General features: G+C 36.1%; 1 protein-coding gene across 1 annotated transcript in view; it reads left to right on the top strand.

The window, feature by feature from the left end:
* Positions 1-2,008: 2,008 nt before the first annotated feature.
* Positions 2,009-27,786, top strand: part of LOC141520018 (regucalcin-like) — a 55,710-nt gene continuing 29,932 nt past the window's right edge. Inside the window, exon 1 of the mRNA XM_074231927.1 lies at positions 2,009-2,115. The gene's annotated coding sequence lies outside the window, so the exon portion shown is untranslated. The remainder of the gene's footprint in view (positions 2,116-27,786) is intronic.

The raw sequence follows: 27,786 nt of genomic DNA, 5'->3' as shown, positions 1-27,786 counted from the left end.
TATATCTGTACATATATCCTGTGATATATGTACTTCATGTACCAGTTTAGGACTCAGTCCATCAACATCATCTCATCCTAAGAAGAGCCTGTTCATGAGCTTCAAAGACTTATCCAATACCATGAAAGTCTTCCTCTAGGTCTTTTAAAGCAATTGTTCATTGAACTTGACAAACTCCAATAAACAGTAATACTTCATATACAAAGACTGATAGAAAAGGAGTTTTGTGTGTAAAATCATGAATGTCATTATATATCTCTTGTTTTCTTTTAGGTATGTACTAAATTCAATGCCTTAGTTCCCCAAACTGTCCTATTTCTCTTGGATTTTCTCTAAACCTCTTGTATTCTTCTTTGAATTCTACCTCGAAAAATATTTCATGTGACTAGGTGGCATAGTGGATAAAGCACCGGCCCTGGAGTTAGGAGTACCTGGGTTCAAATCCGGTCTCAGACACTTAATAATTACCTAGCTGTGTGGCCTTGGGCAAGCCACTTAACCCCATTTGCCTTGAAAAAACCTAAAAAAACAAAACAAACAAAAAACAAACAGAAGTTGTAACTGACACTATATCTTTCCATTGTCCTTTGGCTCATTTGAGATTTTGAATCATAATTAACAACCATATAGATACAGTAAATTAACAATTCTAGAGCAAATTAAATAGGTTATGCAACATGTGGATTTACCAACTGCTCTTCTCTAGGGTTGGACAAGTTCCAAAAAGACCCTATTCTATAAAAGAGTCTCTCCAAGGCAAAAAGATAGTATAGCTCCATCTTCTCAACCTAATGGCACAAAATCCCTTTGGACAAATCCCCTATTGCCCACTAGATAGTTTATTCTTACTCTTCATTTCAGTATGTTTCCCTGAATTTTAAGTTTTGTTTGTGAAAATGTTGAAATTTATTCTTGAAATTTTAGTCATTCAAGTGATGAAATGATTGACTAGAAGTTATAATTGTACTAAGTTAGAGAGAGGGCTGGAATATGTCTTCTTCCAACGATAACTGAGGTCGATGAGGTCCTAATTCTCATCCTTATATTGTCAAGAGAGTTTAACCCAGCAAAAGGTGACTATCCCAACAGAATTTTTTGATATCTCATAATATGGTTGGTCTCCTGATATAGCTGGATAGTCAGGTAGAGAAATAATTTACAGAAATTTATAGAAAACTCCATGACACAAGGATAAACATATGCTGAATTTGTGTGTATGTGTATGTTTTACTTAGCAGTGATAATTGACTGGTTCCTATTGCCAAGTCAGAATTACAAATGTAAGAGTCAACCTGTAGTTACAAATATATATATATATATATTATATATATATATATATACATATATAATATATGGTATCATATCGTATGGTATGGTATGGTATGGTGTATGGTATGGTATGGTATGGTATGGTATGGTATGGTATTATATTATATTATATTATATTGTATTATATTATATTGTCATATATCATATCATATAATAATATACAAATATATACAAGTAATATAAAATTAAGTGGAAGCTAATTTTAAAGGTCCACTGAATTGAGTGTAATAAATTCAATGAAATGACAGAAAGCCAAATTAGACACTAGCTCCTTTACAAATGACTGACAGATAACCAAAGCACTAGCAAGCTAACTGCTTGAAACTTTAATGGCAGCCTAAGAGGGGTGAAGTCACTAACTTGAGATGATTGGGTTATTTCACCTCTGGAATTTTAATGATCATTTCTTGCTTTAGCCCAGGAGTCTACTACATTCAGATGCCTTCATGATACCTTGATGCAAGCTATTATATCCTGGATGTGAACTATTGGTATCAATCTACACCATGTCAGTTCTAGAGACTTCTTTGGATCCTTAAGCCTCCCCTATCTGTTCAGTCTGGAAAGGCATATTTACCAGAAGCCTCAAGCCACAGCTGACAAGTTCTCATGGTTATGCAACGTTTAGGGGAACACCCCATTTCTGGGTTTCAGCACACTATTGCTGATTTATAAAGCCTCTATCTAGCCTCTCTTTATTATAGCTCCTACAGAAGTTGCTCTCTCCAAGTGATATCAGACCAAATCTCTACTCAGATCCAGTTTCTGTTGGCATATACTTCCAAGGTAAGAGCCAATGCTTCCAATGCCAAGCTGTAGATAGCAACTGTGGTTGTATTCTCTCAAAAAGAACCAGTCAGTCATCTTAAACTGTGCTTAAGGGATCATAACTTTATAGTTTGAAGGGCTGTTAATAGAAGTATAGTGGCCCACTATAATAGGACCTGTGATGATCAAGGTCACAGCTGAATATTGTGTCCAGTTCTGGATACTACCCTTTAAGAGGGTTTTATCCAATTAGAACCCATCCAGGGAAAGAAAAATTATGATGGTGGGTCTGGGAGCCATATCATGTGAGGAATAAAGAAAATGTGAAAGTAATTTGTCTGTGTATCTAGAGGAATCATTTGAATTTATTGTTAAGTTGGAGAAAAAGAGATTGACAAAATTTCTATAAAAAGAAATATGAATAAAGTCCTGAGAAAATTCCCTATCTGTTTCAGCCTCTAAGCTGATATTCACACTCAGAGTAATCATTTTTCTCCCCAAACATTGCATGTCAGTTACCTCACAGGAGAGAGCTAGTGATACCTGTGTGAAATGATTTTTTATAATATTGTTATTGGGTTTTTTTCTTTTATGTCACCAAATTTCCAAAAATATCCCTTTCCCCACAAAGACACCTATACCTTATAACAAAGAAGAAAAAAGAAAGGGAAGATAAGCAGTTTAGCAAAACTAATCAATACATCAATCAAGTACAATGGTATGCAAAATGCTCTACATCCACAGTCCACCACTTCTACAAAGGAAGGAGGGAAGTGAATTTACCCTTCTATTTCTTCTTTAAGGCCAAGCTTGGTCACTATAATTATAGAGTGTTCAGTTTTACTGATGTTTTTCTCTCCATTTACATTGTGGTCATGGTGTATTTCTGAGTCAGCTGACTTTATTTTACATTCTTTCTATTTATCATTCTTACAATATTGCATTCCATTGCTTTTGTATACCATAATTTGTGGAATCATTTGTACTGAAAAATTTTAGGACCACCAGGAAATCTCACTGACCAAAAATATTTCTTCTACCTGATTTCCACATCTTGATATGTTGCCATTGGACTTTAAATTGTTTTTTGTTGGACTAAATAGTATTGTCCCATATAGGAATAGTGGCTATAGGGCTGGGTTCGAATTCAACCACTGGCTATAATTTACTTAATTTCTCTGAGTCTCAGTTGAGCTAATAAAAATAGCTATAGTACCTACTTTACAGGTTTTGTCATGAGGTTCCAATAAGAGAATTTTTATAAATCACTTTGCAAACTTCAAAGTACTATAAAAATGCAGCCAGGTGTTGCAATGGATAGAACACTAGGATTAGAACCTGGAACACTTCTCTTCATGAGTTCAAGTCCTGCCACAGACACTTACTAGCTATGATTGTACAGCATGGTAGACACTGGCACAGGACTGCCCAGCATGGTGTACCCTCATCAGTGGGGGTGCTGCATTCTATGAGAAAAGCAGAATGGAAGTAGCCCAAAGGAAACGTGACATGTATAAGTAAAGAGTACCCATCCCAGGTGTTCACATGGACTATATGTGTCCAACCTGTAGTAGAGCATCTGAGCTCATATTGATCTGATCAGCTACAGTCACTGTAATTTGACTCAAACAAAGTGATGTCAGGGGCAGCTAGGTGGCATAGTGGATAGAGCACTGGCCCTGAAGTCAGGAGGACCTGAGTTCAAATCTGGCCACAGACATTTAATGATTACCTAGCTATGTGACCTTGGGCAAGTCACTTAGCCCCATTTCCTTGCCAAACAAAACAAACACAGGGATGTCATTTTGGTCTTCTTCAGTAATGAAGTACAAGAACCAACCAACTAGCCATGTGACACAGGACAAGTCACTTAACCCTGTTTGCCTCAGTTTCCTCCTCTATTAAAAAAAAGGACTGAAGAAAGAAATGGCAATTCACTACAAAATCTTTGCCAAGATTCCAAATGGGATCACAAATAATCAGATACAACTGAACAATATCATAACTGTCAGTTATGATGATGATGGTGACAATGATCAGTAGTGCTAGTATCAATGTTCCTTACAGAGACCTTTCCTGATTTTCACTAATTGTTACTGCTCTCTTAAATGACTTTTTAATTACATATATTGAATTTATTGTGTATCTATGTTCCACAAAGCTGTTCTTTGATTTCTTGTGATGTGGAGGTAACCCTGTGTTCCTGAAACTTATGTCAGTGGAATATAAGTTGCGACAGGTTCTACTAAGCTACAATCTTTGAATATAGCCTTGGCAACTGATTATGTCTATAATCTGAGGACCAGGATCTTGCTAATCACAGAGAGGTGTATCATCATTAGTCTAACCACTCATGAAATCTTTGACCATGACAATCCAAGGAACAAGAAATGTTTGTTTCATAGGCCCAGAACCATGTAGTCCCCTTCCACTTCTGCAGTAATGGTGCCAGAATGACAAGAAAAGAACAGAGGATGCTAAGATTGATGGGTTTTTTGACCATCTATGGGGGCAGAGTGTCACATCTGGAGTCAGGAAGGCTCATCTTCCTGACTTCAAATCTGGCCTCAGACACATCCTAGCTGTGTGATCCTGGAAAAACCACTTAACCCTGTTTGCCTCAGTTTCTTTATCTGTAAAATGAACTGGAAAAAGAAATGGCAAATCACTCCAGTATTGTTGCCAAGAAAACTTCAAAATGGGTCACAAAGAATCAAACATGATTGGCAAACAATTCAATAACAAGGTGACTATCTACATATTGATTCATGGTTCTAATGATAGATTTTTATCTAATGACTAGTGGTAGTAATATAGGAAATAAATTATATCAATCTCACTTAATTTTGCATTATTTCATGTTGTCTCTCCATGCTTCTCTTTATATTTACCATCTCTTACCATACAGCATTATATTTAGTTGTCATGATTTGACAAACAGGAATTGGTCATGGTTTTCCTCTATTTTGTGGACCTTAAGAGAGGAAGGAAAAGAGAAAGGAGGATGAAGTGGATTAGAACTAATTCTCAGTAATGGAGTGCTCATGAAGAATATAAAAGTGTGGAGGAAGGAGTATTGGGAGTAAGTTTCATTTGAACCTCAATCTTATCTCAACCAGACAAAAGAGAGAACTCTAAAAGAAACTGAAATTAAAGATGTATCAGCTAAATGAAAGAATGACTTAGAGGCTCTCTTTGAAAAGGCAAAGAAGGAATAAACAGTAGTGTCAATAAGAAATATTATTTTTTGAGCATTTGGTCAGTTTGTATTGAGATGCTCATGAAAAATATTAGCAAAAAGACAACCATGAAAACAACTGCAGAATATGTAACATCATTGTAGAGAAAGAAGAGATATTGAAATTCTATAAAAAATTCAGTAAGAGCTTCCAGATTCCAAATTCAATCTACATATAATTTGATACTTGAAAACATCAGTGCAAATGTGGGAAAGATATGTATTAAAAATTATGGATCATAGGATAGTTAGGTGGTGCAATGGATAGAGCCCCTGCCCTGGAGTCAGGAAGATTGAGTTCAAATCTGTCCTCAGACACTTAATAATTACCTGGCTATGTGACTTTGGGCAAGTCACTTAACCTTACAAATACAGTGTCTCCAAGGGACAGATGATAGAACATGCTATATCTCTTGACAGAGAGATGATGAATTAAAATATGCACATTTTGGGGCATATGGGAATTTGCTTTCTAGCCTATGCATTCTTATTTATATCTAGTATTATTTAAATTGTGACACCCTAGGGGATCCAGAGATTGCTGTAAGGAATGCTTGGATTCTACCCAGATCTTGAGTTGGGACTTCACTTAAAGCCTCTGATTTCACTTTACTAAATCTTAACGAATGTTTAGACTTACGTTAATATACATCTCAAACAATCTAAGAACCTTATTTTTTTGAAACTAACTTTTTCAAAACTACTTATGTGAAGGTCACTCAGTTGCTTGTCCTTGTCCTTGTCCTTGTAAAATTCAGAGTGAGTGCTAGTTGGCACAGTGGTTAGAATACCAGCCAGGACTCAGAAAGACAGCTTCAAGGAGTTCCAGTCTGACCTCAAACACTTACTATCTGTATGATTCAAGATAAATTCCTTCATCCTGTTTTGCCTCAATTTCCTCATCTGCAAAATGACCTGGAGAAGGAAATGGAAGATCATTCTAGAATCTTTGCCAGGAAAACCCCAAATGGGGTCACAGAGAGTCTGAATAGACTGAAGAACAAAAAGAAGACAAACCTTTTTCCCAGCTCTTAGCTCTGACTACTAATAAATTTTTTTTCTTAAAATATTTTCAGGATTTGTTCTCAGGAAACTGAGGCTAAGAAAGTTTTGATGTCCTGCCCATAGGCCAGGGATAGGGAACCTTTTTTCTGCCATGGGTCAGTTAGATATTTATAACATCATTCAAGGCCTATATTTGGTCCAACATTGAATTAATTTGCCCCTAAAAAGCTACTCGATTTATTGAATTTCAAATCTCAACTGTAATTGCTTTGGCAATGCCAGACCAACAGGCCCCTGACATAGACAAGTATAGCTAGTATCTGAAGCAGGATTTAAACTCAAGTCTTCATGACTCCAGGTCTACACTTTTTTTTTAGGTTTTTTGCAAGGCAAATGGGGTTAAGTGGCTTGCCCAAGGCCACACAGCTAGGTAATTATTAAGTGTCTGAGACCAGATTTGAACCCAGGTACTCCTGATGCCAGGGCCAGTGCTTTATCCACTGCGCCACCTAGTTGCCCCCCAAGTCTACATTCTTAAAGTCTCTGCTACTTAGCTGCTAAAAGATATTTTTTAAGGTGGGAGGGAGAGAAAATAAATACAATTTTTAAAAATTATTATATTTGGGTAATTTTATCTCTCCCAGTTATCCTTTTGCCCAGAATTTGTCTGCAAGGAAGCCCTTTGTCTTCCCTTGTGTAAATAGACCCTAGTCTTCTCTATGAAACATTCTAGATTAACAGATGAGAAATGATAAATTGCTATACATTTACTTTTTTTGGAACTTTCAGAGAGGATCTCAAATAGTCAAAAATTTTAATGGCTGGCATCATTTCTTAATTGCCTTTGTATCTTTTTTATCTCTCTTTATATCTTTTATCATCTATAAAGTGGGGATTGTAATACCAGTTCTCACTTCACAGCGTTTTGGGATCAAATGAAGTAATATAAAATATTTTGTAGATCATAAAGTGCTATATAAATGTTAGTTGTTATTATAACATGTCTGTAAATCACTAGTATCTTCCCACATTCTCTCATTCTTGTCTTTATCCTGGCTCAAATTCAGGTAAATAGGTAAACCTTTATGTTATTCAAAGCTCCCCACTAAAACATTTTATGCAGGCAGTCCTTCCCTTTTAGTTTCCACAATTATCTCTTCTTCCTCCCCTTTTTTATCAATACCCTCTTGCACAGTGACCGAGTAATTAATTCCTAACAAAAGTATTAATGACTAATAGAAATGACTGAAAGAAAGATCCATGTTATTTTTCCCAGGATTTTGTTAAAAAGAGAGTGACTTAGCTGTGAGAACTTCGGCAAGTCATTTAACCTCATTGTCCCACCAAAAAAAAAAGAGATTTTAGATCTTTTAACTTAAAAGAATAAAATCTCTAATAGTAAATTTAACTTTTTCCTATTACCTAGCACAGTGCTGTGCACATAGTAGATTCTTATTGAATTGCACAGAGTATATCAGAACAAAAAAATCACTTTGGTATGAAGGAAATTATTTCAATATGCATTTATGGAGTTCCTGCTAAATGCATGGTCCTAAATGGATATATTAGATGAATAAGACAGTCCATGCCCTTCATCTTTTCATTCCAGTTTTAACAATACCCACAGAACAAAGAATCAGTAACAGGAAAATACTTTCCTAGGCCCACTACTATTATGGCTGAAGCTATTGAAAATTGACCTTGAATCCATGCTGATATCAGCAGATGCCCATTTCTATTTAAAAGGCATTTTAATTCTAGAATTAAAAAAAAATTCCGTTGAAAAGGAATGCACAGCTAACATATGTCAGATGTAGAAGGTCTTGCTGACTTTGAGGTTAATAAGCTTTTTGTCTATGATGCTCCAAAATATATATAACTCCTCCACCTCCCTATTCAAGTGGAAAGGTGCCCTCAAAGCACAACTCCATGACTGAAAAGTCATCCTTCCATTGAGATTATCCCCATCATGGCTTTGATATCTTTGGGGTTGGCATAAGAAATTAAATGGAAATTTTTGGGGAGTTTGCAGAAGCCACAGATGACACACGAAGTCTAGCAGATTATACAGAAAAAATTAAGAACCCAGAAATGCATAAAATATATGTTTAGTATTATATAATATCAACATATTTTATCTTTTATTAACATAATAATTCACACTTCTTTTCTGATATGAAGGGAGGGCCAAAATATTTTTTGTGGATTTTTCAGATCACTGAGACACTGCAAACCTACCTTCTACATCCCTAACCTGTGATGCAGGAGGGGTAATTGTTTTGTTTATATATGACAACTCCTCATTGACTGAGAGACTCTGAAGAAAGAACTTTGAGAGAGGTGATTTAGGGAATCAGTCTACTAGTTTCTAAGTCCTTTATATGGGCTAGGTACTGTGCTAAATGCTGAATATACAAAGAAAAATAAAAGATAGACTCTGCTCTCAAGGATCTCACAGTCTAATGGGAGAAGACAATATACCAATAACAATATACCAATATACCAAAAACTACAAAAAAAAGTGTGAGATGAATTTACCCACTTAAATAAAATTCAGAGATTTCTCAAGTTATGAAGAGAAAAGTTTTATTCAATTCTCAAGAATTGGACCCCACTCTGCCTTAACTGGAGCAAGGAATCTAAAATCTATTTATCCTAACACAATCCCCACCCCCACCCCACCCCTCACTGACCCATCCCCAGTAGTGAAGAATGTGGTCTTCACAATCTAGACTCATCAATTAATCTAAAGAAAAAAGCATATAATTCAAACAGAGACAGGTTCTTTCCCTCCAGGACAAGGAATGGAGAAACATCTGAACTTCAATCCAGATAAGAGAGCCAGTTTATTCTTTACATTTCAGTCAGAGGAGGAGAGGCAGAAGAGACCTAACACACAGTTCAACTATTTCTAATCTATAATATTCTACTGAAGAAATCTCAGACTTTATCCCATTCAAAGGTATAGACAGGATCAATTGGAGATAATCGACAGAAGAAAGACACTAGAATTAAAGATCAAGGAAGACTACTAGTAAAAGGTCAGACTTTAACTGAGACTTTAAAGATAGGGAAGTTAGGAGGCAGAGATGAGATCAGAGAGAGTTCCAGGCTCAGGGGACAGACACTGAAAACTCTCAGTTAAATATAAATGATTAAGGATTATTAGGAATGCTCAAAGTTGCTGACATGTAGGGTAAGGCTGTCCTCCATGTCCAACAAGATCTTTAACTTCCAATACTTACAGCCCTAGAATAGTCTAAGAGTTAAGAGTAAGAGAAGACTACTTAGGTGAATTTGTTTTTTTCTCTTTAGGAACTTCTTTTGGGGAGGTAAGTGAGATTAAATAACTTGTCCATGGTCACATAACTAGTAAATCTCAAGGGTCTTAGGTCAAATTCAAGGTCCTCCCTGACTCCAGGGCCAGTGTTTTTAAATACCCCTTTCTGGGAGCTTCTTACTCTCAGTCAATGATCTCCCTTACTCATGTAAATTTATTCTTTGGTTCATTCTAATCTTTATAGATTTCCCAATATCTGTTTACTATTTACTTTAATTAGGAGTAGATATTAGGGATGATATTTCATGTATGGTAAGAGGAAATCAAAGATCCTAAGTATCCCCTTAAGATTAAGAAAAGTGGAATTTATTCTGGACACCAAAGTATGGATAAACCTAGACAACAAGATAGTTTATATTTCATATAAATTGCTATTAGCATCATACTAATAGTAGACCATAAGCTCTAGGAAAGCAAGAGCTATTTCTTACAATGTATTTTTCCTATTATCAGTAGCACAAGAGTTGCAGATAGCAAGCATTTAACAAATGTCTAATAGTAACAGTAACAATGTGATGATCTGTTAGGATTGACTTAACTCTTCTCAGTCAATGATACAAGACAATTCCGAAAAACTCATGATAGAAAATGCTATCTGCCTCCAGAGAAAGAACTGAAGGATTCTGAATGCAGACCAAAGTAAACTGTTTTCACTTGTTTTTGTTTTTCATTTTTTCCCTTTTCTGTTTCTTCTTTCATAAGATAACTAATGTGAGAATATATTTTACATCATTATACCAAGTATAATTTAAATCAGATTTCTTGCCACTTGGGTACAGTGGGAGGGAGAGAAGAAAATTTTGAGACCCCAAATCTTTCAAAAAATGAATATTGAAAACTGTTTTTACATGTAATTGGACAAAGTAAAATACTATTAAAAATAAATGTGTGGCTAATTTAATTTCATTATTCTAATACCAAGACAAGATCTAAATGTATTTCTTCCTAATCATCCCTTGTTTTGTCCCTATTAGGCTTATAGCCTGTTGTTATAAAATTGTTACAAATGGCTCGATAATACTTAGTCCAGAGTGATTAAAATGGTTTTTATTAAGATATCTTAACAAAATGGCACAGTTCTCTCATGGTGGGAGAGAGGGGCAGGGAAATCCCAACATACAAGATCTTATATGCATTTTGAAAGACTTTGTTCCTGTCCTATTCATGCCAGTCATAGGCTGGGGTCACAAATCTAAATGATACATTGGTTCCTATATGTTTCCCCACCCTGCTCATTATACTGATGAACAAGAACAGATAGACCTCTTTCAGCACGTGCAAAGGAGAAGGGCAAGACTAGGTTACTCTTGACCGGTTAAGGACTAGTTTATCATCTTTGGAATAGGATTAGGAGAACTCTCCCAGTTTTGTGATTGACTGAGGTCATTCCTCCTTTGTAATGATTTCGAAGGGGGGCCCCCTTCACACCCTGTGAAGACCAACAATGCCCTTCATTCCTCACAAGAGTCAAAGTTGAGTAATTAGTATTTAAGTCTTAACTTTCCATTTTAAGAAACATAATATTTTATTTTTTCCCCAATTATGGTAAAACAATTGTCAACACTTTTTTTTAAAGTTTTGAATTCCAGAGGCAGCTAGGTGGCACAGTGGATAGCTCTGGAGTCAGGAGTATCTGAGTTCAAATCTGACCTCAGACACTTAATAATTACCTAGCTGTATGGCCTTGGGCAAGCCATTTCACCCCATTGCCTTGCAAAAAAAAACCTTAAAAAAAGTTTTGAATTCCAAATTCTATCCTTCCCTTTCCTTCCCCACTCCCTGAGAGAGTAAGCAATCAGAAAAAGATTATACATGCAATCATGTAAAACACTTCCATATTTGTCATTTTGTCCAAGAAGACTTGAAATTGAAAAAAGAATGAAAAAAAAGTAAGTGAAAAATAACACACTTCAATCTGTATTCAGACAATATCAATTCTTTGTCTGGAGGTGGATAATATGCTTCTTCATTAATTCTTTGAGATTGAAAATAATTTTTATTATTCTGCTATTTACTACAAGTTTTATGATAACAAGTCACTTCACAGGGCCCACATTATCACTGATAAAAATAAGTAGCACAGGTGTTATTATCCCCATTTTCCAGATGAAAAAAATCCATAAGCATCAAAAAAGACTAAGTGAATTTCCTAGAATCTTGAGTTGAGGTTCAGAGGTGATGTTCAAATCTAATACATCTGACAACATGTTCTATACCCTTTCTCTAAGTGGGTCCCCATCATGTCCTAAGGGGAATACATGATCAGTCAGTCAATCAGGATAAGAAGATGGAATGAATCCTATCCTCCCCACAATTGGGATTCGTTCTTCAACACAATCACACTCTCATGCCATATTATAGTTTCCATCTTCCTCATGGGATATTCGGGGCTAACCATGAATTCAGCACCTGATGGGAAAATTCCATCTCCCACCTCCAAAGTCCTTAATACATTCTCCACCCTCCAGGTGACCTAGAGTATCCCTTAATTAGCATTCTGCTCTAGGGTAGGGAGATTAAGAACTCAGCACCCAACCCCTTTTTTACTTAGGCCAGAATTTCTCATAGGATAAGTAGGTATGGATGCAGACTTGTTTCCTGCATTACAGATTTCATTTAGTCTATTCCCCCCCCCCCCATATCCATCCCCATTCACCACTATCCTTTCAGTTACTGAGATGAATAAGCTTCATATCATAAGATTTTCTTCCTCTTATTCATGCTCCATATCCAATCATTTGCCAAATTTTATCATTTCTACTTCCACATCAATTCTCCCATCTGATCTTTTCTTTCTGCTTTATTTGATTCATTTCTTTCTACTCATTACATTGCTACCACCCTAGTAAAGAGGTCAGACACTTATTAGCCATATGACCCTGAACAAGTCACTTAACACAGTTTGCCTCAGTTTATTCACTGTACAATGAGCCAGAGAAGAAAATGGAACATTATCCCAGTATCTTTGCCAAGAAAACCATTGGTCACAATTGAAACAACACAACAACAGTACCTTTCTAATCCATCCTCCACCTAGCTGCTAAAATGATTTTCCTAAAGCATAGTGTAACCATCCACTTAGCTATTGCCAGCAATGTAGCGATCTAAGACATAAAATAAGAAATGTTATCCACTTCTAGAGAAAGAACTGATGGAAATTGGACGTAGATCAAAGCATACTATTTTTAAAACTTTATTTTTCTTGGAGTTTTCTTTTGGTCTATGTTTTCTTTCATAACATGATTAATATGGAAATGTTTGTATAATTTGCTTCAAACTGCTTTCTCAGTGAAGAGAGAGCAGGAGAAAAGAGATTTGGAACACAATTTTTTAAAATGTAAAAATATGTTTATTTGTAATTGGAAAAAAATAAAATATTAAAGTGAAATAATTGGGGTGGGAATGAGAGAAGTCATTTCTAGCTAGCTGTTGGGAATGGAAGAGAGATGGGATAGTTTCAAGGAGGTGAACTTTCGATAGTAAAAGGGCCTAAAAGGAAGGATTTTCTTTAAAAGGTACTTCAGAGTTCAGATGAAGTTCATTCCCATCCACCCCCAGTACATAAACACAAACTCTTCTCTATTAAAGTGAGTCGGTTACCATGACAACAGAGTATGGCAATTATTTCTCTAAGTGGCTTCTTCCCACTCTGGAAGGGTTTCGCCTGAAAATGACTCTATTATGGAAGGAGATGAAGTAGTGGTAATCTTCAAGTGACAGGGCTGTCAAATTGTGCATGTTGGCTAATTCCTCCTGAAACTATAATTACGAGTTACACAGCTTTATTATTGATAAAAGACTATCAAGAGAACTTCACATGTTACTTCCCCAGTCCTGGCCACATTATTTACTTAGGCTGCCTGGGTAGAGATTTCATCAGCCTCTGACCATTCAAGAGAACCCAGCTAACAAAACACTATCATGGAGAAAGCTGGGGAGGATTTTTTTTTTAAAGAAGCTAATGACATAGCTCTCTGCAATGGGGGAAAAGCATTAGGAATATGTTGAATACATAAGAGACAGTAAAGGCAGATGCTGTTGGATTTTTCTATTGTGTGGTGGAGGGAGTTCCCATGTACTATCATATCCTACATGCTTCTTCATGTGTTTAGGTATGAGAGAATAACTAAGTAATGACATGGTATTACAATGTTGAACTTGGAGTTCCAAAGACCTGACTTCAAATTCTGCCTCTCATCCTTACCAGTGGTTCAACTCTGGGCAAATCTCTTAATATTTTCAGCTTCAGTTTTATCCTTCATAAAATGGAGACAAGGATAATAAAAGCACATACCTTATAGAATTTCTATCATCATCATCAAATGAGATAACACCCATGAAGTAATTTTCCTTAAAGTGCTATATAAATGTTAGCAATCATAGAAAACAATAAATAAGACCATCTGGGTGATTTAAAAAATATACTCACCTATCTTGAATTTCTAGGAAATCAAAAAAATTTTTTCAAAACATGGTTTATTAAAATCTGGGAAGATTTCAAATATTAAAGACTTGGATATTATTGTTTGTTTTTTATATCAAATACTGGAAAAAAGTCCTAGATTTGAGCAAGCCTGTTACTTGATAGCTATATGGTTTTTGGGAAAGTGAAGTAGAGTCAGAGGGTACTCCAAAGGTTAAGTGATCCAATTTCCATAATTTTTTTTTTTAGGTTTATTTTTGTAAGGCAAACGGGGTTAAGTGGCTTGCCCAAGGCCACACAGCTAGGTAATTATTAAGTGTCTGAGACCGGATTTGAACCCAGGTACTCCTGGCTCCAGGGCCAGTGCTTTATCTACTGCTCCACCTAGCTGCCCCCATAATTTTTTTTAAACAGATTTTACAAATGAGGAAACTGAGACCCAACGAAGGGACCTTATCATAAGTGATTTGCTCAAGGTCACATAGGTAGTAAATGTTAATACTGATATATGAACCTATATCTTTTAATTCCAAATTCAGCATACTTTCCAATGAATCTCTTTATAAACCTCTCTAAGCTTCAATGGCTTAAGCTAAAAAATGGAGAAAATAATTTGTGCCATCTACCTCACAGAGTTGTTGTAAGGCTCAAATAAGGTAGTGTATATAAAACATTTTGTTGCCATAAATGTAAGGTGTTATTATATTCAACATTATAATCACTATTTGCATAAAAATTTATAGGAGGTATCTGAGTGAGACTGCCAATTTGACTTTCCCCCCCTCCTTAAAAATTGGTTTAATTTTTATTTCAAATATATCCTAGGGCTGACTATAAAAGTCAAGTTTATTACAAAGGCAAAGTTTCTTCTGGATTACCATTGGAAGGTTAGCCTTCATTCCAAAGGAGGGTGTTTTTTTCCCCATCTCTTGTATTTACTCTATAAACCCTTAAGTGAGTTATTATTATTCCCTTTTTATGGTTAGAAGAGTGAACAAAAACCTCCTACTTATGTATCACAAATAATTTCTTTGAAGCAAGTTAGGAAATATTGGATAAGCTATACACAATTGCACATCAAAAATGAATTTAAATATATTCTAAAAGATAGGAAATGATTGATGGGTCAATGCAATGAACATATTCTAATAGACTGATTATTGATGTGTCATTTCCCAATCAACTTCCCATTTAAAATGAAACCATTAATTAGTTAAAGGAAGAATCACATCAGTACTAAATTAGAAGAAAGAATAAAAATAAGAAAATATGGATTACAATTGAGAAAACTCCAGTGTGATATAGTTAAACAATAAGTTGAAAAATGGGAAGTCAATAAAAGAAGATGGATTGACATAGTCAATCACTATTTCCTAAGGAAGTTTAATTGATGTAAGCTAATCATTATAACAAGAAGATTAAATGAGGCTATTAACCTCTATGACTGGCAAATATTTGGTCTTCTTGATAAGCAGAGAGATCGGGCAGCAGCCAAGAGCAACTCCAGTTCTTATGGAGGAGAATAGTGGAAGCAGTGGAAGGAAAAATAAACCAATGGAGAAACTGGCAGAAATTAAAATGAAAAAAGACCAGTCTAAAACTTAATGGTGCAGCCCCAACATTTGGATTCTCACATCACAGCATGGTGCTAATACTACAGAAAACAAGTGGGAAGAGCAGCTGTACCAGACCAAAAAAACACAGCAGAGGTTTTCACTGGAGGTAACATAATTTTGAGGGTGCTGGGGAATTGATTTCCAAGATCTTTATTCCCCCCTTCTTCTGGTGAAGTAATCAGGATTAAGTGACTTGCCCAGAGTGACACACAGTCAGTAAATTTCAAGTGAATTCAAGTGAATAGATTTGAATTCAGATCCTTCTGATTCCAGGGCCAGAGTTCTTTCTACTGCACCAACTAACTGCCTCAGTTTCTAAGATATCTGAAAGGTATCCAAAACAGTCCCCCCCCCAAAAAAAAACACAAATGTTTGGGAAAAATCAAGAAACCAAAAACCAAATATTTGAGAAAAATCAGGAAAAAAATGATTACTGGAAAGGGTGATCAAAGAAATATCCAGAACTGGTGACCCATAATACTGTTTTCCTCTTTCTACAAAATTTTTCTGAGAATACTCTATCTACCCATCACAAATATCCTCAATGTGAGCAGCTAGGTGGCGCAGTGGATAGAGCACCAGCCCTGGAGTCAGGAGTACCTGAGTTCATATGCGGCCTCAGACACTTAATAATTGCCTGTGTGGCCTTGAGCAAGTCACTTAACCCCATTTGCCTTGCAAAAACCTAAAAAAAAAAATCTTCAATAAAGGAGTGAAAAGGGAATACCTAGGTTTTTTCCAAATGATATTTTTATAGCAGAACACTTCTTTAGTCACCCAATTGATTGTAAGGGTCAGATAAAAGAAAATCCCAATATCATACTGGGTGTAGGGTGTGTTCAAGGAAGATTAGAACCTCTGGTGTGAGGGCTGCCGAGTCATTTTCAGGGCTGTTTTCCACCTTTGATATCCACCTGAGTCACCTAACTCATCCGTGGCTCCAAGAAGCTGTAGCTTGCACAGTGGTCACACCCCAGTAAACTGTTGAGAAGGACTGAACCAGGTTGAGGGTTAGCCAAGAAAGTATCAAACTCTTCATTGAGTTGGAGGGGTGTCTACCTCAAGTATGTGAAGTCTTCTACTGGTGGAATGAGTGGATGAGAATACTTCATTCCAAAGGCCATGAAGGCAGCTGAAGCATGTGCTGTGGAGTTCTTAGAGCTTGGTTAAACATCAAAGACACCAAGGTCATCTGCAGAAACTAGAGCCATTATCAGTTGTCTTGATTCTTTGGAAGAGAGAGTGAGGTTAGCCAACAACTTTGTGCCACGTTGCCTCACCTAAATCCAATTTAGTCACACAAAAGACATCACCCTTACCACTTTACTATTCCTAACAAGACCAAAGAGGAGAGAGTGTGGGTGCATGTTCTTCTGTTTGCAGATGATTGAACAACAATGCAGCTTCTGAAGCTTAGATGCAACAAAGTATAGTTCAATTCACTGATATTTATACAAAATTTTGGCCTAACAAAGAAACACCATGAAAACACAGGTGCTCCATCAGCCAGAACCACACCATCCATATGTGGAACCATCAATTACAGCAAAGTAATGAGTACTTTGGATGAGTTCATTTTCCTTGGCCAGGTATTTTCCAGGGAGACACACCATTGACATACTCATTGCCAGAGCTAGCTCTGTATTTTGGAGGTTCTGATAGAGAGTGTGGGAGAGAAAAAGGTATTAAAGTGACTATCAAAATAAAAGTTTAGAGAGTCATTGTGCCAACCTCATTGCTATACACCTGTGAAAGCTAGACAGTCTACCAGTGTCGTGGCAGGAAACTGAATTGCTTCCATTTTAAATTGTCTTAGGAAGATTCTGGAAATCACCTGGCAGAAAAAGATACTAGGCACTGAAGTCCTTTCTTGAGCTAAAATGCCAAGCATTCAAATGTCACTACAGAAAATGCAACTATGATTGTCTGATCAGGTTGTTAGAATACCAGAAGTATGTTTGCCAAGAAAACCTATTTTTTTGGAGAACTCACACAGGGCAAGTGCTCACAATGGGGTCAGAAGAAGCAATCCTGGGACACCTGAAGATCTCTCTTAAGAACACTATAATTGATTGTGTAACATGGGAGATCCTGCATAGGAATGCCTAGTATGAGTGCCCTCATCAGTGAGGGTGCTGTGCTCTATGAACAAGGCAGAATGGAAGCAGCTCAAAGGAAATGTGAGATAGGTAAGTTTGGAGTACTCACCCCAGGTGTTCATATGAACTATTTGTGCCCAACCTGTGGCAGAACATTCTGAGCTTGTGTTGGTCTGATCAGCCACAGTTGGACACACTGTCATTTGTCTAGCATAGTGATGTCATTTTGATCTTCTTCGAAAATGAGGGGCAAGAACCAAGCAACAAATACTTATTGAGAAGGGGAAGTGAATAAGCAATTATAAAGCACCTACCATGGGTCAGGAACTGTGCTTTAACAAACATTAATTCCCTTGACCAACAACTCTGACAGACAGATGTTATTATTATCCCCATTTTACAGTTGAGGAAACTAAAGCAAATTGAGGTTGTCAGGATTACATAGCTAGTGTTTGAGGTTTAATTTGAACTCAGATCTTCCTAACTTCCTAATTTCTATGGGCCTAGCACTCAGTCTATTGTGCCCTCCACTCCCTATTATTGTTTACTAATTGTAAATTAGCAAATTAAGGCAACTGCAGATTGTTCCCTTAAAGACTCTCTTCCATGTATGAATTGAAATCATAGAAAATTCCTTGAAAGATGTTTAATGATTCTCTGATTTTTATTTATCAACTGAAACATAAAGTGGGGGAAGCATATTTTTAAATAGCATTTTACTTAATCCAGTTATTCACATTCATTTAAAAAAATTTTAATTCCAAATTTTTCTCCTTCCTTCCCTTCTCTCTCCTTAAAATGGTAAGCAATTTGATATATGTTATATATATATGCAATCATGAAAAAGTATTTCCATATTAGTCATATTATGATAGAAGAAACAGAACAAAAGGGGAAAAAGTAAAAAATAAAGTAAAAATAGTATTCTTCAATCTGCATTCAGACTCTATCAATTCTTTCCCTGGATGTAGTTAGCATTTTCTAACAAAAATCCTTTGGAATTGTTTTGGATCATTATATTACTGAAAACAAAGTCATTTATAGTTGAATTATCACAGAGTTTTGCTGTAGTTATTTACAATGTTCTCCCCGTTTTTTGCTCATTTTACTTAGCATTAGTTCATGTAAGTCTTTCCAGGATTTTCTGAAATTTACCTACAAGTATTTTTGCCAAAAGTGTCTACCTCTTTCATGAAAAGTATCCAGTGCGGTCACCCCACAATGAAAGAGGGATTCCTTAGAAACTGAGAGGTCCTCCAGACTCTTCTGTTTAGAAATGGCATTGTAATGGCTAGGTAGCTGGACCACTCCTATCTACTACTTAGAGACCTTTAATCTAGGTTTTGTTGATCAGAAACCAAGGAGTTTTCTCACAATTGCACATCTCAACCAATGATGATGATGATGATGATGATGATGATGATGATGATGATAATGATGATGATGATGATGATGATTGTCCTTCATTCTTGAAGAAGACCATGACATCAGGGAGGTGATGCTGTGACAAGCACATGAATTGGATCTGAGTGATGGATGTTGTTCTAAGTCACCAGTTTCATTTTCTCCTCCACAGTCATCTGGATCCAGTCGCCAGATATGAATCAGGACAATTGGGGAAGACCCTGGATGCAAAGCAATCAAGATTAAATGACTTGCCCAAGGTCACATACAATTAGTAAATGACAAGTGTCTGAGGCCAAATTCAGACTCCTGTCCTCCTGACCCCAAAGCCAAGCAACCCCCATGTCATACCTGAAAACTGATCCCACACTGATCAATCAGTTATTGTTTCCATATTCCTTTGATTTATTTACAGACATTTGAGGTTAATGAGATACCTCCTTTTCTGATTTCAGTAAATTGTACCTGTTTGCTCTCCCCCTCCCAACTTGGAAAGTCCCTAATATTTTATTCAATTAGAAATTCTTTTAATTAGTTGACTTCATATGATCAATTGCTTTTAATGTGTAAAAATTGTTCCCCTGTATTTAGGATCCAGGTCTAAGCTGAGAAGGTCTGGTCTACTTGGTTAGGCAGTTGCCATTGCCTAATTAATTGATATGGTCAGAAGAATGAATTTTTGATCCCTAGTCATTTTATGTTTTTATCTATCATGAATATTCTCAGTGTAATGGAGGTACAGTAGCTATCTGGGGGAAACTAGGCCTTTTGATGCTCCCAAATGAAACTAGATAGGCAGCATTGGCTCCATCTAAGGGCAGGACCAGTTCTGCAGTTAGTGTAGATGGATTTTTCAAAGTAAATTAATTCCATTTTTATCACTACTTCTAATGTACTCACTCATCAAGATAAATCCTTTCTTATAGTTGGTATTCTCTTTGTTCCCATTTTGAGTTGATTCATGTGTTTCTTCTTTTTGTTTATCATTGTTTTTCTTTTTTCTTGGAGAAGGCAGCATGGTAAATAAAAAAAGACTCCTTGTTCCAGTAAAAACAAAACCAAATTAATTGGACAAAATAGATGTGACAAGTTACTTTAATTCACATTTATTAAATGTGTCAACTTTATGCCAGATACTGTACTAGAGAAATGGAAGGATGTCTGCTACGTGCATTCATTTCGTGTATCACGCCAATTAGTGAACCCAGATCTATTCCTTTCAAAACATCTCTCTTAAAAAAAAAAGCCTTAATTTGTTATCCAGATCTTATCTTACTTTGACTCAGAGAGATAAAACCATTATTCATGAAGATAAACTAAATTGTCCAATAAGGAAACAGGTTTTCTTCAAAATCTAGGTGCACTCCAACTTTTCATCAGTTATTATCAATGAGACCAAGGCAGAAGAGGGAAATGACTTGATTATTCTAGGAGAGAAAGTCAGGCAATAGGGATTATGCAGGGGATTTCACAAAACTGACTGAACTGGAATTATCTGAGTTGAGGTACTTTCCAGCTCTAGATCTGAGAAAATAGAATATGGCAAAGGCAAAAGAAGGATCTGGATAATAGCAGGAAGGAGAGATCACTTTGGAAATGGGAGAAGTTGGCCATCGCACAAGGTACAGTAAAGGCTTTTTGAGAGGAAGTAGTTGGCACAGTGGATACAGGGATCAGGACTGGAGTCAAGAAAACTAATCTTCCAGAGTTCAAATCTGTCCTCAGACCCTGGGAAGGTCATTTCACCCTGTTGCCTCAGTTTCCTCATCTGTAAAATGAGCTGGAGCAGGAAATGCTGAACCACTGCAGTATAATTTTCAAGAAAACCCCAAATAGAATCATGAAGAGGTGGACATAGCTGTTCAACATAGTTGTTCAATAACAATTGAACAATAAAAAAGACTTTCTGAAGGTAACATCTGAACTAGAACTGGGATGAAGAAATGGATCCATTTTCATCTGAAAAGAGTGAAGAGGGAATTGCTTTCCAGTCACAGAGGGCATTGTCAGTTGGCAGGAACATATGTTAGGAGACTGTGAATAAAGCAATAACAGGGTAGATAGGACACAGTTAGGTGAAAGTCACATTACAAAACACCATTAATATCAGGAATTTGTATTTTATTTTATAGATAGTAGGTAAGCAATAAAGAGTTTGAGCAAGTTATTGATAAAGTCTGAGGCTTATTTTATCTACTGAAGAACAGATTGGAGATGGGAAAGAAATGGAGGTAGGGAGACTATTTAACTATTATGGTACCATATTTCCCTCAAAAAAAGACCAATCTTATATTAATTTTTGCTTCAAAAGACACATTAGAGCTTATTTTCAGAGGATGTTTGGAGATAGGCAGTCATTCCTGCAGGAATCATTATTTGAGCTATTCTCTCTGCAAGGAAATTCTTCATGTCTTTATCTCAGAGAGTGCTGGCTGAATCCCAGACTAGCAGATCTCTTTGGCCATCTCATAAAACAGTGGCAGCATTAAATTGACCCACATTCTTATAACTGCTTGTATCAACCAGGCTTTTTCAGTTCCAAGAACATAAATGTCTTTCTTGCCTGTAGTGACGATTAGAGGTGGGGCTTTCTTTCATTCAGAGGTTAACAAGAGCCTTGTGTCTGTACTCTGAATGGTCGTTAGTCAAAAAGTTTCAAGTTCGTTTGTTTACATAGGCTTTTACCTCTGTCCAAAGGTACCCCTTGAGTTTTAACAAATACTTAATTATAACATTTATTTTAAGTATTAATATCAATAGTATTTATTTATACTTATATGTAAATTTTATTATTTTATACTTCAATACATCTGTCACGTGTTGCAATTGTACTAAAAGCATCTGGCTGGCTGGCAACCTTAACTGGGACTTATTTTGGAGGTAGGCTTATATTGTGAGATCCTGAAAAAAAATCATGCAAAGGTTTATTTTCTGCTTAGGTCTTATTTTTCAGGAAAATACAGTAAAGACACCAGTCTCACTTTCTCCTTCTGAACCATTTGGATCCAATGGAAAGATATTGATCAGGACAATTAGAGATGACGCTGGATGCAGTGGAGACCTTGACCTTTATAAGTTTAGGTCTTTCTCAGCTCTCAATCTAAGACAATACCCATTCATTGATAAGAAATGAGGCAAAAGGCTGTGTGTGTGAGAAAGAGACAGAGGGATAGACTTAAGCCAGAGAGGACAATTTTAAAATAATTATAATAAAACTGCTCAAAAAGTTATAAGGATCTGATTGAGGGTTGTATTTGTGTGACTGAAGTGAAAAGCATAGATAGATAGATGGATAGATAGATAGATAGATAGATAAAAAATGCCATAGAGAAACAAGATTTGGCAAGTGATTAGATATGTTTTGTTGTATGTCCGTTTTTTTTGTTTGTTTATTTTTGCAAGGCAATGGGGTTCTGACTTGCCCAAAGTCACACAACTAGGCAATTATTAAGAGTCTGATTTCAGATTTGAACTCAGGTCCTCCTGACTCCCGGGCTGGTGCTCTATCCACTTTGCCACCTAGCTGCCCCCGTGTGTCCTTCATTTTTGAAGATGATCAACACAAGGGTGATGTCTTAACTCATGAGTGAATTAGATTTAAGTGAAGCAGAATTGCACAAAGTCAGCAACTTTACCCTCTTTTCTAGAGTCACTGAAATTCAGTGGCAATTCAAAAGTCAAGCTGACTAGGATGGCCCAGGATATAGTGGATAACCTTGGTGTCTTTGATATCTGACCAAGCTCCTTGTGCTTGTTTCAGTCACCTTCATGGCTGTTGCAACAAATTGTTCTCATCCACCCATTTCACTGGGGGAAGTTTCATATACTTGAGGTAGACCATCCCACTCTCTCAGTGACAGGTTTGAGACTTGTTGATTACCATTAGATATGTATAATAAGTGGCAGTAGGGATGACACCAAAGTTGCAGATCTGGATGACTGGGTTCATGATCTTGCACTTGACAATACTAAGGAAATTTGGATGAAGCGTGTGATTGAGAGATAAATACTAAATTCTATTTTGAATATGTTAAATTACAGGCCCTATAGTTGGAAATGTCTAGAAGGCAGCTGGTAATATGGAACTGGAACTCAGGAGAGAGATTAGGGTTGTATTCTGGAAATCATCCACATAGAAATGAAAGTTGAACTTGATGGGGAGCTCATGAGAACCTCAAGAGAGATAGAATAGTAGGAAAGGAGAAGGTCTAAAACAGTCTTCAAGGATCCCCAGAATTAGTGGTCTTGGCTTGGATGAAGTTGAAATAAAGGAAAGTGACACTGAGGTGTCTAGTTGGAAATTTGGGCCTGGGATTCTAGTATGAGATCAAATGCTGGAGATTTAGAATTAGGAATAATCTTTAAAGGAGGGATAATTGAACAATGGTAACTGGTGAGATTATCAAAAGAGAGAAGGGAGAACAGGGTTAAAGCACAATTGGTGGATATTAATCCACCAATTAAGTAACAAACATTTGTTAAATGTTTATTATGTCCCAGGTGTTATGCTAAGTATGGGATATGAAAAAGAAAGGCAAAAAATAAAAACTAAAAAAGATCCTAATTTCTTAAATAATATTTTATTTTCCTCCAGTTACATGTAAAGACAATTTTTTAATGTTCATTTTTAAAAAATTGAGTTCCAAATTTTCTCTCCCTCCCTCACCTACTGCCTTCTTGAGGCAATTTGACATAAATTATATATTTTCAATCATGTAAAATATATTATCAAATTATTCGTGTTAGAAGATGCAGACCCAAAGTAAAAGAAAACCAAGGAAAAATATAGAAAGTAAAAAATAGCATGCTTTAATATGCATTCAGATTCCACCAGTTTTTTTCTGGAGATAGATAGCATTTTTTATCATTAGTCCTTTGGAATTGTTTTGGACCACTATATTACTGAAAATAGCTAAATCATTCACAATTGATCATGATACAGTATTGCTGATACTGTATACAATGTTCTCCTGGTTCTACTCACTTCAATTTGCATCAGTTTACATAAGTCTTTCCAGATTTATGTGCCTGTTCATCATCTTACAGCACAATAGTATTCCATTACAATCATATCACAACTTTGTTTAGCCATTCCTCAGTTGATGAACATCCTCTCAATTTTCAATTCTTTGCGACTATGAAAAGAGTTGCTATAAATATTTTTGTACAAATAGGTCCTTTCCTCCTTTTAAGAAAAATCTCTTTGGGATGCAGACCTAGTATGTTATTACTGGATATGCATAGTTTTATTGACCTATAGACATAGTTCCAGATTGCTCTCCAGTATGGTTGAATCAGTTCACAACTACAAGAATGTATTAGTGTCCCAGTTTTCCCACACTGCATCCAACATTAATTATTTTCCTTTTCTGTCAAGTCAATCTGATAGGAGTGAGGGAGTTTTCAGTGTTATTTTAATTTGTATTTCTCTAATCAATAGTGATTTAGATCATTTTTTATATATGATTAAAAAACCTGTTATGAAAAACGCCATCCACATCCAGAGAAAGAACTATAGAGTCTGAATTTAGTGTAAAGCATATTGTGTTCACGTTTAAAAACTTCTTTCATCTTTTTTCTCTCCATGTTTTCCTCTTAGTTTTGATTTCCCTTTTACAACATGGCTGTTGTGAAATATTGAAAAATATATTAAATATATTAAATACATGCATAGCCTGTATTGAATTGTTCACTGCCATGGGAAGGGGGAAGGGAAGGGAGGGTGGTAGAAAAATGTGGAACTCAAAAGCCTGCAAAAGTATGAATGTTGAAGACTATCTCTTCATGTAATTAGAAAAAAATTAATTTAATTTAAAAAAGAAAAATACTGATATTTACAGACATTTATTTTATATCCTGCAAATTTGCTAAAATTATTCATTATTTCAACTAGTTTTTAGTTGATTCTCTAGAATTTTTTAAGTATACCATCTTTCATCTACAGAGTGCTAATTTTATTTCCACATTGTCTATTCTAATTCCTTCAATTCTTTTTCTTTTCTTATTGCTATAACTAACTTTCTAGTACAATATTGAAAAAGAGTAGTGACAATGGACCCTACTAATGTAGAGACATCATATGATTAAGTAGATATGTGCAAGATATACCTTAAGTAGAAGGAAGGTGACATTAAAGGGGGATGCTCTTAATCAACAAGTTTTTGTGGAGATCCTGGTATTTATCAGGCAAAGGTATACAAATACCTCCCTACCCTTGAGTGTTAGGGATAGTCATTACAATGAATATTGAAATCATAGAGGATAACAAAAATTAGAGCACAAAGGAAAATTGTGTTCCTAATGCTAAAATAATTGGAGAAGATAGAAACATGTTCTGGAAAATAATAAATGACAAGGACTGAGATGACTGGAATGATGTTAGCAGAGCAAGGGTATGAGAGAAGCAGGGAAGAGGAAGGAATATACCAACTTCTCCTAGCTCTACCACTGGTAGTAAATATAGTATCTCCTTCAGAAGGTGAGGTTTTATTAAGTGCCAGGAGATAAAAGGAATATTACAGGGATAGATGGAGAAGGTAAGGAAATTTGCTAATGACTGAATGAGGTCATTATGGAAGAAGAAGTATAGGAAGTGGTAGAGCTAAGCTAGACAAGGATGAAGATAGGTATAGATTACAGAGGAGAGGAATTTTTGCCTGGAAGGACAAGAATTTTAAAAAATAAGAATTAGAGGCAACCGATAAGGTGCCTCTATCCCAAGTCTCTACAATTCATTGTTTATGTTTTGATGGCATAAAATGAGCATAAATAACAATTGTTTTCTGCTTTGATCAGAACAGAATTGGCAGCGACTGAAAATGTATATTTCATCCTGTAGTTATGGTTCAACATTCTCTTCAATCAACAAGGATTTATTTGGTATCAACTGTGACATACAAAACGTTCAAGAGACTTAATTTCTGAGCAATAAATCATTCTATTAATTATGGTTAGAAAATAATTAATAAAAAGATGACCATTTGACTGTCTTTCTTAAACCTAAGATAGATCATGATGGCATCTTGATACTTATATGCCCTGGGGCAGCTAGGTGGCATAGTGGATAAAGCACCAGCCTTGGAGTCAGGAGTACCTGGGTTTAGATCCAGTCTCAGACACTTAATAATTACCTAGCTGTGTGGCCTTGGGCAAACCACTTAACCCCATTTGCCTTGCAAAAACCTAAAAAACAAAACAAACAAACAAACAAAAGATACTTATATGCCCTAGGGAGAATGGATGTTCCCAACAGGTAGCAATCAACTCTGATGGCTATACATTTAATGAGAGAATGAACATTATAATGAGAGGTAGGCTCCTAATGGGTTGGGGACCCTGAATTTGATTATGTCACTCTTACTCTTGGATGACTCCTGGACTTGGGCAATCTAGATAAAAGATTTACCTCTTTTCCACTCCCCAGTCTCCCTAAGCCTGAGAAGGAACACAATGGATTGAAATTCATGTACATTAAATTCTTTTTACTCTTTAATCAGAATTAATCTTCACATGACTAATATGGAAATATGTTTAACATGAGTGTACATGTATTATACACATCAAATTACTTACTGTCTTGGGGAGTGGGGAGGGAAGGGAAGGAGGGAGAAAAACTTAGAATTCAAAATCTTACAAAAATGAATGTAGAACTAATTTTCCCTAGTTGGGTGGGGTCTGAACATGATTGAGGAGAATGTTAAATTCAGTCTTATTATGAGCCTTGTTCTTTAAGGACTGATTTGATGTAGTAGAAAATGAGAAAATAGAAAAGAAAAAAATCCCGGATCTTCTCAATAGTAGCTGGTTATTGATATAAGAGAAATAATCATTTCTCTCACTGCCATGTGTTAGACAATGGAGACAAAAAAAGAAACAAAACAGTTCTTACCCTCAGGGGTTTTATGTTCTATTGGAGATAACATATAGAGTATGCACATGAATTTATGCATAGATTATATAAAATATATGGCAGCTATGTAAAATTGTAGGGCAGCTAGGTGGCATAGCAGATAGAGTGTAGGCCCTGAAGTCAGGAGAACCTGAGTTCTACACTGGCCTCAGATATTTACTTAACTATGTGACCTGGGGCAAATCAACTTATCCCTAATTCCCTCACATCCAAGGCTGTCTCCAGTTGTTCTGATTCATTTCTGGCCACTACACCCAGATGGCTATGTAGAAGACAGTGAGACTGTTGATTTAACACAGCACCCTCTTCCCTCAAATCCCATTCACATGCATGCCATGGCATCACCTCTCTAATGTCATGGACTTTTCAAAAATGAAAGACAAAGCATCATCATCAATTTATGCAAAATAAATATTAAGAAATTTCTAGGCATTTGGGAATGATGAAGTTGAAGGTTGTAGTTGTTCTATTATTTTAGTTGTATCCAGTTCTCCTTGATCCCATTTGGGGGTTTTCTTGACAGAGATACTGAAGTGGTTAGCCATTTCATTCTGCAGCTCATTTGACAGATGAGGAAACTGAGGTAACAATGAAGTGACTTGCCCAGGTCATACAGTTAAGTGTCTGAGTCTAGATTCATGAGGTCTTATGTCTT

The sequence above is a fragment of the Macrotis lagotis genome, chromosome 1 (assembly GCF_037893015.1).
Source record: "Macrotis lagotis isolate mMagLag1 chromosome 1, bilby.v1.9.chrom.fasta, whole genome shotgun sequence".
NCBI lineage: Eukaryota > Metazoa > Chordata > Mammalia > Peramelemorphia > Peramelidae > Macrotis > Macrotis lagotis.
The sequence above is the reverse complement of the archived record's forward strand: the minus strand, read 5'-3'. Positions and strand labels throughout refer to the sequence as shown.